Below are 14,098 nucleotides of genomic sequence, written 5' to 3'. Positions count from 1 at the left end.
GTACCTGGGCTCAATTGGTGAGCATGCAACTCTTGATCTTGAGGTTGTGAGTTCAAGCTCTATGTTGGGCACGGAGCCTACCTAAAAAAATAAAATAAAATAAAATTGAAATAAATATAGGCAAATTTTCAAGTATAGATATTTCAATACTTAAGTGATATCACAAAGAGAAAATCAGTTAAGAGTATATGACTATCAAATTAAATGACATTTATATACCACCACCCAACAACAGTATATGTATTCTTTTCACGTGTACATATTATGGGCTATAAAACAAGTTTCAAGTTACTTAAAAGAATGGAAACTATGTAAAGTTTGTTCTGTGACCATAACACATAACACAATTAAATTAGAAATCAACTAACAGAAAGATATCTGAAGAATCCCTAAATATTTGGAAATTAAACCACCTTTCCCAAATGAGCCCTGAATTAAAGAGGTAAAAAGGAAAATTTGAAAATACTTTGAGCTAGTCTACACTCATACTACCCTGAACATGTCTGATCTCTTGTGAAAATATTTTGAACTGAATGAATATATTGAAATTGTTGGACCTAGCTAAAGCAGTGTGAATTTAGCTTTTTGTCAAATTCAGCAACTTAAGTGAAATGTAAAAAGTCCTTGAAAGGCACAAACTACCAAAGTTCCCTCAAAAAAGAAGAAGAGGCACCTAAGTGGCTCAGTTGTTAAGCATCTGCCTTCAGCTCAGGTCATTGGGATCCAGGGGGATCAGGGTCCCTGTGGGTCCTCAGTGGGGAGTCTTCTCCATCTCCTTGCTGCCCCGCCCCCTACCACCACCCGCTGCTCATGTCTCTCTCTCTCTTTCTCTCCCTCAAAGAAAATCTTTAAAACAAATACATAGGGCAGCCCATGTGGCACAGCTGTTTGGTGCCGCCTTCGGCCCAGGGCGTGATCCTGGAGACCCGAGATCGAGGCCCACGTCGGGCTCCCTGCATGGAGCCTGCTTCTCTCTCTGCCTGTGTTTCTGCCTGTGTGTGTGTGTGTGTGTCTCATGAATAAATAAATAAAATCTTTTAAATATATTTTTTAAATCTTTTAAATAAATAAAAACAAATACATAAATAAATAATAAAAATTTCTAAGCAAAAGAAAGCATGAATATCCCTAATACGTTGAATTTGTAGCTGACAAACCTTTCCACATACAAAAAAATACAGGCCTAGATGGCACAAATGAGAGAGGGGCAGAGACAGGCAGAGGGAGAAGCAGGCTCCATGCAGAGAGCCTGACGTGGGACTCGATTCAGGGTCTCCGGGATCACGCCCTGGGCTGCAGGCGGCGCTAAACCACTGCGCCACCTGGCTGCCCCCCAAAAAAAAAACAAAAAAAGCCTCCGGATACAACAGAATGAATCTCCAGAGCATTATGCTATATGAAAGAAATCAGACATAAAAAGCTATACAATGTATAGGAAATTCTAGAAAAGACCAATTTATGCAAGAAAGTAGTTCGCCAGTGGTTAGGACATGGGAGAGAATTAACTGCAAAGCAGCATAATGGATGGAAAAGGTTCACTCAGCTGTGGTGGCAATGACATGAGTGCATTGAACTATTTATATAAAATGGGTAGGTTTTATCATATATAAAATTTACATGGCATATAAATCTAAATCAGTAAAACTAGTTGAAATATACACATGCATATACGTTCACCAGTGCACATCATTTTTTGTATTGTGGGGTGATAACATTTCACATGAGATCTGCCCTCTTAACAAATTTGTAAGTGCACAATATAGTATTGTTAACTATAGGCACAATGTCAGTAGATCTCTAAAACTTATTCATCTTGCATAACTGAAGCTTTATACCTGTTGAAATGCAACTATTTCCCCTCCCTGAAGCCTCTAGCAACACACATTCTCCTTTTGTTTTATGGGTTTGTCTGTTATATGAAGAAGCACTAATGCACATCATTTTGGAATATTAAAACTGCTTTGTTTTCACAGGATCTCTTACTTGGCAGCATTTGGCAAATAGCTTTACTGTTGAAAACTGGGGTTGAGTACTATGCTATCAAATAGATGTTAACCGTGGGTTTCTTTGAACTTAGGGAAACACTTTCCCCATATAATTTTTGTTCAGTTTTCCTCTGAACAGCCACCAACCGTTCCCTATTTTCCTGTGAACACTGACACTCATTTATAGGAGTTTTCTTTCCAGAGTTCTGAGACTGCGTGAGTCTCAGGACTTTGCAAGAATCAGTATCTTGATTTGTAAAAGTCCTTTGATGCTTCTTCTTAAATGTCCACCACTCAACCCTCTTTTGGGGGAATCTGATGAGATACTCCTCCTTTTACTCAATAAGGTTTCATTTATCTTCATCTTCTTTTAGTCTTTTTGCACCCCCATTTTATTCTGGCCTTTGTTCAAGTGACACTTCCTTAAGCATATTCTTCCCTGAACACCCCATTTTTAATATTTAATTTCATTATTTCATTAAATCATCCACTCTATATTATGCTTAGAAGTTGAGGACACATCAGTAAATAAACTCTAACCACAAAGGAAAAAAAACCTGGTAAATTGGAACACATTAGGGGCACCTGGGTAACTCAGTTGGCTAAGTGCCTGCCTTAAGCTCAGGTCATGATCCTGGGGTCCTGGGATCAAGTCCCATATCAGGCTCCCTGCTCCGTAGGGAGCCTGCTTCTTCTTCTCCCTCTACCTGTTGCCCCCCCTCCTTGTGCTCTCTCTCTCTCTCTCATATAAATAAAATTGGAACACATTAAGATTTTTCTGTGCAAATACTATTAAGAAATGAAAAAGGCAGGGCACCTGGCTGGCTCAGTTAGTAGACATATAACTTTGATCTTGGGGTTTTGAGTCCCAGCCCCATATAGGGTATAGAAATTACTTAAAATAAAATCTCACAGAAAAAAAAAAAAGTAAAAAGGCAAGCCACAGTAGATGAAATCTGCAATACTTATATCTGACAAAGACCTTATATCAAGAATATATAAATAAAAGTGGAACACCTTGGGGAGCTCAGTTAAGTGTCTGACCCTTGATTTCAGCTGAGGTCATGCTGTCAAGTTCGTGAGATGGAGCCCTGCAATGGGCTCCGAGCTGGGCATGGAGCCTGCTTATGATTCCCTCTCTCCCTCTCTCTGCCTACCCCCTCACCGAAATATATATATAACCTATAAATAAGACAAAGGCTGACAACACAACAGAAAAATGAACAAAAGACTTAAGCACTTCATAAAAAAGCCTAACCAAATAGCCAATAAACACGTAGTAAAATACTCTGTTTTAATAACCATCAAGGAAATGCACTTAAAATCACCAGGCAGGGGCACCTGGCTGGCTGGCTTGCTCAGTGGGTAGATCATGCAACTCCTGATCTCCGTGTTGTGAGATCAAGTCCACATTGGGCATAGAGCTGACTTTAATAAAACGAAACAAAAGCCTCACAAGGCAGAACTCCACATCCATCCTAATGACTAAAATGAAAAGGCAAGTAATATCTGCATTAATGAGGATGTGGAGCAAACTGCAACTCTCCTACACTACTGGTGAGAGTCTAAATTGAAGCAACAGGTTTGGAAAACGATGGCAGACTGTATGCGTACCAAATGACCCAGCAATTTTACTTTTGGTCTGTGTTCAACAGAAATGGGCCCTAATGTCATCTAAAGGCATGCACTGTCTTCATCAGAGCCAAGAACTACAAATTCTCCAGTGCTTGTAACAGAACGGGTAACATGTGTGAGCTGACACAGAGGAATATCACCCACACTAACAATGAGCAGACCACAATTACGTGCAACTACAGGGATGAATCTCACAAACACATTATCAAATGGAAGAAGCCAGACATGAAATAGGTATATTGTGTGATTTTATTTATACCAAATGAGTAGAATTAGTCCAAGATGGAAAGTAAGAAATCAGCTGTTGCCTAAGATATCTATTATCTGATGACAGACATCAAGCCAGCTGCAAAGTTAACAAAAAATATTTCTCCCAAGGTCATGTCACAGCTGTAAAGTGCCATAATGACTCCTTTCTTCAAGTTACTCCTGCCTCTTTTGCTAATGATGCACCAGTTCCGCCTCGCTGTTCCCATCTTCTGACCCAACATTACGGAGATATTTAATTGCTAAGCTGCCTTATGGCAGCTACCAATTTAGAGCTGATCCCCACTTCCCCTAGATCCCACTCAGAATTATTCAACCCAAGCCCAGGCTTTCCCTACTCCCTCTTCTAACCAAGATGCACTTAAGTTGCTGAGGTGCCCTCCCTTGTTGCAGCAAGCCAATAATCCTACACTTGGACTAAATTGTTGCCCTTGGTGCTCCTGGTTGGGCATTAAAAAGTATAGCAAAAGCAGGAAAAAATAACGCATGGAGTTAGAAGTCAGGGGACTAGTCAACACTAGAGGGGTAAGGGACTGTAGTGTTGATAATACTGAATTTCTTGAACCAACCAATCATATTTTATATGATTTGAGCTGTATACTTATAATCTGGGCACTTTTCTCTAATACTTTCAATAAAAAGTTTAATTAAAAAAAAGTTTTATTTATTTGAGAGAGAGTGAGAGTGAGAGAGATCACAGAGGGAGAGGAAGAGAGGAAAGTAGACTTGCCCTGAGCAGGGCGCCCAATGCAGGGCTTGACCCCAGGATCCTGAGATCACAACCTGAGCCAAAGGCAGACGCTTAACCAACTGAGCCACCCAGGTGCCCCAAAAGATTTACTTTTTTAAAAGACCAGTGTCCCAATTTCTATGTCCATCAAGTCTGTTCACAGGCTGTTCACGCCCAATCTTCCCTTGACTGCCTTGCACCTATTTGTCATCTTATTATGGTCAGTTGGGTGACCAGAGGCTTCATCTCCTATGATCTAGAGAGTCTAGTCTTTTTCTTTTTTTTTTTTTTAAGATTTTTATTTATTTATTCTTGAGAGGCAGACGGAGAGAGAGAGAGAGAGGCAGAGACACAGGCAGAGAGAGAAGCAGGGAGTCCGATGGGGAACTTCAGTATCATGCCCTGGATTGAAGGCAGGCACTAAACCACTGAGCCACCCAGGTGTCCCGGGAGTCTAGTCTTTGTAGTATATTCTCCTCTTGGGAATTTTGGGACTATATTGTCTGAAAACACATGGTTTTATACCTGGTATTGTGCATCTGCTTCTGCTAACCATTATTCCTGTTCTTGGTACAGTTCTTAATTTTTTGGAAAAATTCAAGTTAATTTCCAGTGTCTATCCTTCCTGACTTGCACGAGTAGAAATTGATCTATAATCTTTTAACCGGGTTTAAAAGATTTTATTTATTTATTCACGAGAGACACACAGAGAGAGGCAGAGACATAGGCAGAGAGAGAAGTAGGCTCTTCACAGGGAGCCCAATGCAGGACTCAATCCCAGGACCCCAAGGTCACAACCTGAGCGGAAGGCAGACGCTCAACCGCTGAGCCACCCAGGCATCCCAGCAACTGTGTTTAATAAAAGAGAACATATAAACATGCATGTTCCATAGACTTGTAATATCCAACATAGGACACAGAATACTCCTATATATCCACAGCTGAAAATAGGTCTCATTCAGCAGGGAGTCTGCCTGAGGATTGTCTCTCCCTCTGCCCTTCCCCCTGCTCGAGCTATTTCTCTCTCTCTAAAATAAATAACTTTTCTTTTTTTTTTTTTTTTTTTTAATAAAGATTTTTTTTTTAAATTTTTATTTATTTATGATAGGCACACAGTGAGAGAGAGAGAGGCAGAGACACAGGCAGAGGGAGAAGCAGGCTCCATGCACCGGGAGCCTGACGTGGGATTTGATCCTGGGTCTCCAGGATCGCGCCCTGGGCCAAAGGCAGGCGCTAAACCGCTGCGCCACCCAGGGATCCCTAAAATAAATAACTTTTCAAAAAAAATGAGTTTTTAGGCTTTGTTTTTAGATAAAAAATAACCCTAGCTGAGGACACCTGGGTGACTCAGCAGTTGAGTGTCTGCCTTCCGCTCAGGGCGTGATCCCAGGGTCATGGGATCGAGTTCCACATCGGGCTCCCTGCGAAGAGCCTCACTTCTCCCTCTGCCTATGTCTCTGCCTCTCTCTCTCTCTCTCATAAATAAATAAAATAAAATCTTTTAAAAAAATAAAAAATAACCCTAGCTGAAAGGAAGTCATGAGCAAAGACATGGATGAAGAATGGTGATGGGTGTTGCTCAAGACTCGGGCATTAGATCTGTTTAGCTGAATGAAAAGAAAGCGAGACAAGGTTTGGAAAATAAGTTGGTGAGGGGAAAGACAGCCCCCAGGAACAAGCTGAAGAATGCCTTGTTCTAAACCTAAGATGGTGGAGGACATTGAGTAGCAGGGAAATGCAGTGACTCAGAAAATAAATACATAACAATTTTATTGATCCATCAGAAAAAATAAAAGCTACAGTGTAACCTGCATCCCCACTGGGGCTAAACCCCTTAAGCACAGATTATGATTCTTAAGTGCTGGTTCTTCTCAATGACCAAAGTTAATTTTTAATCAAGGATCTCTCCTGGAAATAAGATTTTAAATCCTTTTTCGGGGATCCCTGGGTGGCTCAGTGGTTTAGCGCCTGCCTTTGGCCCAGGGCGCGATCCTGGAGACCCGGGATCGAGTCCCACGTCGGGCTCCCGGCATGTAGCCTGCTTCTCCCTCTGCCTGTGTCTCTGCCTCTTTCTCTCTCTCTCTCTCTCTCTCTCTCTCTCTCTCTATGTCTATCATGAATAAATAAATAAATAAATCTTTAAAATAAATAAATAAACAAATCCTTTTTCATTCACATTAGGATAACAATTGAGATCTGCATCCTGTATCATATGTAAGAAGAGGAACATTGTATGAGAACTATGACTCCATTAGTTCATAGCTAATTTGTGCAGCAATGAAATGGTAAAAACAGCAGCAGTGACAGGCCCCAGAGATGAGTGTCCAACCGCCCCTACAGAGACGTGGTCATGAATTGGTGCGAACCAGAGGCAGAGCCGTCCCTTATAAAATTGTCAAAGTCTTTAACCTCATGAACATTTAGATCTCAGTCAAAACCATTCAGATCCTGCCCTTGCTCCCAGACAGGAATCTGAATGGACCCCCACCCCCACCCCCGTGGCACTCTTAGTAGCCTAGACAGATGACAGTGGCAGCCGAAGCACCTTCTCTGGAATCTCCTGTGCTAATTTCTGCTTCAGGACGGCGCCTAGATCCTTTGATGGGAAAGAATATAACTGTCTTGTGCTCAAGACCATCAGCAGTTTTGGAGACAATACAAAGCTGCTTCTGGGTTTATTGACATGACTTCAGAAACTCCAGAGTAGGCAATTACTTCACTATTTCAGAGACTGCAAGGGCAGCTACGAAGCACACAGCTGCAGCAATGGGTGGAGATGCTCATGCACACAGGTTTTTGTATCTGGAGAGCAGTCTCCAAAGGAGCATTAATTTAGGGGCTATTGCTGAGGCAGCTGCATCCCATGCCCCAACATCAGAGACTACTGAAGAGTTGGCAGCCACCAACTTATGCACCTTATGCATTGCCCTGGGATGGAGGCCACGGGGTTGTAGCCTTCAGGGACTGCTGGCCTTCTGGACTGAGCTGCAGGAATGTGGGCAGACAGACCTGCAGCATCTGTCCCTGCTGTTCTCCTGGGCTGGGCCTGTGGCTGCTGCTGATACTGGACCATACTGGGCTGCAGCATCTGCCTCAGCTGTTCTCCCTGGCCAGTCTGCTGACCCTGGGGATGCTGCTGATCCCGGGCTCTAGGTGAATGGGACTGCAGCATCTGCTTCAGCTGCTCTCTCCAAGTGGGCTACTGACTCTGGGGCTGCTGCGGATACTGGACCACGGGGAGATAGGACTACAGCCTCTGCCTCAGCTGTTCTCCCCCAGTGGGCTGCTAACTCTGGGCCTGGGGCTGGGGCTGGGCCTGCTGCGGATACTGGGCCATAGACCCATGAAGCCACTGCATCTGTCTCTTCTGTTGTCTCCAACCAGTCCACTGGCCCTGGGGCTGCTGCTGCTACCAGAATGTAGGTATATAGGGCTGCAGAATGTTCCCATGCTGTTCTCTTCAGCTGAGAGAAGTTGGTTTGCTAGCCCTGGGGCTGCTGCTGATACTGGACTGTGGGCAGATAGGGCTGCAGCATGTTCCCTTGCTGTTGCCCCAACCAGGCTGCTGCCCCCAGGATGAAAGATATTCCTGAAGTATCCTCTTGAGGCTCTCATCTAAGAGCACCTGCCAAGAATGAAAATCCTGGAACAGCTTTTTTGTGTCTGACTGTGGATCTCTCATATCAAGAAGTATCTCCTGGGGATTCTTTGGGTATCGGAATTTTAGAAAATCCTGTAGAAGCATCTTGAGCCTTGGACTCTAGGGTTCTTCCCATTCTGGACATTCCTGCAATGATGGACACAGGAGTTGGTGGTTGAATTGCTGAGATAGCCCTAGGTCTCCCCTAGACAAGCCAGTTAGTGTCTCAAGGGGCCCCTGTCCTGGGATGGGATTTTGTCTCCAGCTTCCAAATTCTCTAGACTTTTCACTGGGAGAATATGTCAAAGGCAAGGGAGCAGCTTGAGGCCAGACTGTTGAGCTGCCTGTGGGAGACAGGGAACTACACAAAGCACCAGAAGCTCCTAAGCTTGCCCTAGTCATCACAGGGGAATCTGTAGCTACATCTACACTACTGACTCCAAGAGTCACAGAGGGATACTGTTGTCCAGAAACATGTTCTGTCTTTCTAGAATCAGTGGGCACAGGAAGCTTGTCATCAGGCCCTTGAGAACAGGCTCCTGACTGGGGGCCTGGTTCTGTCCCTAGTAGACCATCACTTCTCTCCTTGCTTGTGTCCAGCTCTTCAATTTGAGGCCAAAATCAAGTGGAAAAACAGAAAAAGAGTGTTAATTCACTTACCCACTTAAGTCTCCATCAATGCCTTAACATGAAATATTTTCTTAACAGGCTGTCTTAGTGTTATGGTCACCTAGCCAATCACCTGTACTCCTAAAGAACACAGATATAGCTCAGATCCTTAGCCCAAAAATCAGAGATCTTGGTGGTCAGGCCCCATTCTAGCCTTCTATAATATTTTCTTGGTGCTTCCTCCCTTACAGGATCCCCAGAATATACTATCCTGCTTACTGTGTTTGCACACCTACATGCCTTGACCAAGCCCAGAGAGCCCTTCCTGAACTGTCTTCCCTATCTTGAAAACCCTTTTCACCTCCCAGGACACATGGCAAGGGAAATCTTATGTTTGCTGAAATAATGATTTCTCTGATGAGGTGACTGCCTTCATCTAGACTATCTCTGGGACATAACATATTAGATTGTGGGCAGAGCAGAGTCTGAAGCAGTGCTTCTTGAACTTGGCTTTTCATCAGAATCATCAGAGAGCTAGATCCTGAAGCCCACAGAGCCACAGGCTCACCTACACTGGATAGGACTTGGGTTCTGCATTTTTACCAAGCTCTCCAGGTGACACTGATGAAAACCAAAGTTTGAGAAAAGCCCAAAACTCCAAGACAAAGCTTAAAGTCCTGCTCTAACATGTGTCATCTGTGTGGCCCTAGAGAGGTCTAGAATTTCCTGAACCGTACTTTCCTGGAAAAAGTGGGGATAGCAAAACCATCCTACATTTCTTATGGGCTTTCAAAGGTAAACTAAGGGGGTTTGATAGCCTGAATGGTACCATGCAAATGCATCCTTTTCCTGGTGGGAGAGGCTTGCAAGTATGACAGCTGCAGTCAAGCCTGATGACAATGCTATGGCCCAAATCAGCCATGTCCTTGTCCTCTTCTCCTCCAATATGAGATGTCCAGGACTTTACTAGGACAGCATTTAGGGCCAGAAAGAATTTGATCCACACACACTGGTAAACCTTTCTAAAACAGCCAGATGTACAATATGGCAGACAATTTCAAAGAAATTCTTATAACAATCCTGAGCTGGAATGTATCTTGCTAAATATCGGGTAGGTTAATTCATGTGTCCAAGTCCCACAGCAGTGGAGAAGTGGCAAAAACAGTCTCTCATAATCTGAGAATTGAGTGAATATCTAGTGCTTCGGAAGAGAGGGACAAGGAAATATAGAACAGGCTATGTGACAATTTATATATGTGAGATAGTGCTCCTGTGATGTGTTCCTTCTTCCCAGGGCATATGAGCCCCTCAAAGAGAACAGGGCCGCATGAACCTAACACATCAATTCCCCATGCAGGACTCAGCACTCTGAGAATCTGGCCTCCAGGAGTTCAAGCCTAGGAAATATCTATATAACTAAGCAACCAAGATGCCAGTGCTTCTGGGGTTTCTATACCTCTTTCAAAGCTGCTAATATCAAGCAGGGCATCTGGTGGCCTCCTTCTTAGACACCTTGGCAATCGCTATGTCTGCTTTCCTTCCTGTAAATTTTGTGAGTTTTATTTATAGAGCGCACATGCTTAAGCCTAGTTGTCTTTGCATCTGATAGAGGCCCTCCCTTCTCAGCACCTCCCACTGACCCACCACGGGCTAGACCAGCACAATGCTGTGGAACTCGCCCAGCTCAGAGATGCCACCACAAATGCAACACCTTGTGGGGCCTTCATCTCCTCACCAGCTAGGGCTCTTCATTCCTGCTTCCTATGAGAATCACCCGGAGAACTCTTTAAAGATTCAGTCAGACGTCAGGCTCCCTGCATGGAGCCTGCTTCTCCCTCTGCCTCTCCCTCTGTCTCTCTCTCTCTCTTTCTCTCTCTCTCATAAATAAATAAAATCTTTAAAGATTCAGTCGGGGGGGGTAAAAAAAAATAAAGATTCAGTCAGAATTTCTAGAGGTGAGTCTGATGTAAAGATTAAAAACACTATGGCAATTATACATTCTAACAGCACTCATACTGAAGGTACCAAATGGGGCAAAACCAAAATGTTTCCCAGAAAACACTGACCTTCAAAGAGAGAGCATCTTCCTTCCTCCCCACCACCAACTCCTATCTCCAAGACAGAGCCCTGGTCTTTTTATAGCTTAAGTTTTAACAATGAACGATTTAAATCACTTGATACTGCCTTTAGTGCCTGAGGTGAAGTTCAAAATTAAACTGTTTTCCAAAAAACATTTCCTGCCTATAAGATCTGCAAAACTAAAAACAATAATTATATATCATTCTAATATATAAATATATAAAATATAATAATTATTATAATTTCACAAACGGTAAAGTGCAGCTAGTATAGCTATACATTGCTAATAAAGTTATAAATTTATACACCCGATCCTGAAAACAATTTGATTAAGGTCCTTTGTCAGGAAAATAGATACTACCCTTTGTCCTTGTAAATCTCTCTTAGGTAGTCTCAAAGGAAGGAATCCTTCTCTACAAATCAATGGCTTTCAAAGCAACGTCCACAGATTATCAGCATCAGCCTCACCTGGGAACTAGTTAGAAATGCATCTCCTCAAGCCCACTCCAGACTTCCTGAATCAGAAGCTATGGGGGTAGGACACCACCCTGTGCTTTGATAAGCCCTCCAAGTGACTCTGATACCCTCTCAAGTCTGAGAATCACCGCTGTAACAGTTCTCAAACTTGGCAGCACATAACTATCACAGCTTATGAAGATCCCACCTGAGAGATTTTACTTTAATCGGTCTGGGGTAGGGCCTTAGCAAAGTTCCCCAGTGATTCCAACATGCAGTAATGTTTAAGAAGTAATTAAATAAATAAGTTGATTACAAGCCTTTAGTGCTGTATTTTGTTTTGTCAAGTGGGAAAAATGTGGATGTGACCTAAATGTTCACATTTTTAAAGTCCGCATATACTCATTCAAACTAGAAGTTATAAATCTGATATACTTTTTAAAGATTTTTATTTATTTATTCATGAGAGACACAGAGAGACAGAGACGCAGGCGGAGGGAGAAACAGGCTCCCCTGGGGAACCCGATTCAGGACTCGATCCCAGGACCCCAGGATTGCACCCTGAGCCAAAGGCAGATGGTCAACCACTGAACCACCCAGGCATCCCCAAATATAATATATTTTAAAAGGAAAATTATTGGGATATGATTGCATACCAACTAATTGTGCATATTAAAAATTTTAGTGTTACCTATAAAGAGAGAAAAAAAGCATACTAAAAGGAAATACATGAAAATGTTTGTATTATAAACCAATTTTTTTCTATTGATCTGCATTTCTCAAGTGCATTTAAATGTGCAAGAGTTTTTATATAAGATTATTTTTTAAGTAACCCTTTTCTAAAAAGTAGTTGATGATATCAGTGTTTTGTTGAAGTAGCATGCCCTAAAATATAGGCATTAAATGAATAGGCAAAGGGATTTAAGGACACTGAACCTCTATTAAGTTTTTTATTTCTTTTTATGTATCCCTTCTTTAAAAATGTTAATTCCAGGGGCACCTGGGTGGCTTAGTAGTTGAGCATCTGCCTCTGGCTCAGGGTGCAATCCTGGGGTCCTGGGATCAAGTCCCACATCAGGCTCCCCACGGAAAACCTGCTTCTTTTTCTGCCTATGTCTCTGCCTCTCTCTCTGTGTCTCATGAATAAATAAATTTAAAAAAATATTAATTCCATGGCTTCCTGGGTGGCTCTGTCAGTTAAGTGTCTGACTCTTGATCTCCCTTCAGGTCTTGATCTCAGGGTTGTGAGTTCAAGCCCAGTGTTGGGCTCCATACCCAGTGTGGAACCTACTTAAAAAAAACTTTAAAATGTTTTTTAATTCCAGTGAGTTAAGATAGTGCTATATTAATATCAGGCGTATAATATAGTGATTCAAGAGTTCCATATATTGGGATGCCTGGGTGGCTTGGTTGAGCATCTGCCTTTGGCTCAGGACGTGATCTCAGGATCCAGAATCAAGTCCCACACTGGTCTCCTTGCGGGGAGCCTACCTCTCCCTCTGCCTACATTTCTGCCTCCATTCTCTCAGAATAAATTTTAAAAATTTAAAAAAGAGTTCCATATATTAATGCTCACCAAGATAGGTGTATTCTTAATCCCTATCCCCTATTTTGCCCATGCCCCCACCTACCTCCCCCCCTGTAACCATTTGTTCTCTATAGTTAAGAGTCTGTTTTTTGGTTTGTCACATTTTTTTATTCCCTTGTTCACTGTTTTGTTTCTTAAATTCCACAAATGAGTGACATCATATGGTATTTTTTCTCAATCTCATTTAGCATTATACTCTCTAGATCCATCCAATTATTATAAATGGCAAAATTTCACTCTTTTTTATGACTGAATATTCCATTGTGCATATATGCATCTTCTTTAGGATGTAAAGTATGATATCATACACCAAAAACATGGTGGGGAGGTGAAGAATGGCTCAAACTTAAGCAACCATCAATTTAATATAGACTGCTATATGTAGAAGATGTTATGTACAATCCTAATGGTAACCACAATCAAAAACCAGTAGTAGATATGCAAAAATAAAGAGAAAGGAATCCAAGTCTATCACCAAAGAAAGTCAGCAAACCATGAGAGAAGAGCACAAGAAACCGAGAAGAACCTCAAAAACAACCACAAAACAAGTAACAAAATGGCAATAAACACATATTTACCAATAAATACTTTAAGCATAAATGAACTAAATGCTACAAACAAAAGACAGAGGGTGATAGAATGGATAAAAAAAACAAGATCCATGTATATGCTGCCTATAAGAGATTCATTTCAGACCTAAAGACACATACAGATTCAAAGTGAGGGAAAGGAGGGACACCTGGGCGGCTCAGCTGGTCAAGTATCCAACTCATGATTTCAGCTCATTTTGTGATCTTGGGGTTGTGGGATCAAGTCCTGTGTCAGGCTCTGTGCTCAGCGTAGAGTCTACTTGACAGTCTCTCTCTCTCCCCATTCACATATGCACACACTCTCAAATAGATAAATCTTTAAAAGAAACAGTTAATAACAAATATAAAGGAATTAATCAATAGTAATACAATAATAACAGGGGACTGGGGCACCTGGGTGGCTCAGTCGGTTAAGCATCTGCCTTCGGCTCAAGTCATGATCTCAGAGGCCTGGAATCGAGCCCCATGTTGGATTCCTTGCTCAGGAGGGAGTCTGCTTCTCCATCTTGCTCTGTCTCT

The 14,098-nt window shown here is 42.3% G+C and overlaps 1 long non-coding RNA gene across 1 annotated transcript in view; it reads right to left on the bottom strand.

Moving 5' to 3' along the window:
* LOC144301451 (uncharacterized) overlaps positions 1–14,098 on the bottom strand; it is a 60,057-nt gene that overhangs the window by 28,018 nt on the left and 17,941 nt on the right. Inside the window, exon 3 of the long non-coding RNA XR_013368278.1 lies at positions 5–81. This is a non-coding gene — a long non-coding RNA (uncharacterized LOC144301451). The remainder of the gene's footprint in view (positions 1–4; positions 82–14,098) is intronic.

This window comes from Canis aureus, chromosome 29, assembly GCF_053574225.1.
Source record: "Canis aureus isolate CA01 chromosome 29, VMU_Caureus_v.1.0, whole genome shotgun sequence".
Taxonomy (NCBI): Eukaryota; Metazoa; Chordata; class Mammalia; order Carnivora; family Canidae; genus Canis; species Canis aureus.
The sequence above is the reverse complement of the archived record's forward strand: the minus strand, read 5'-3'. Positions and strand labels throughout refer to the sequence as shown.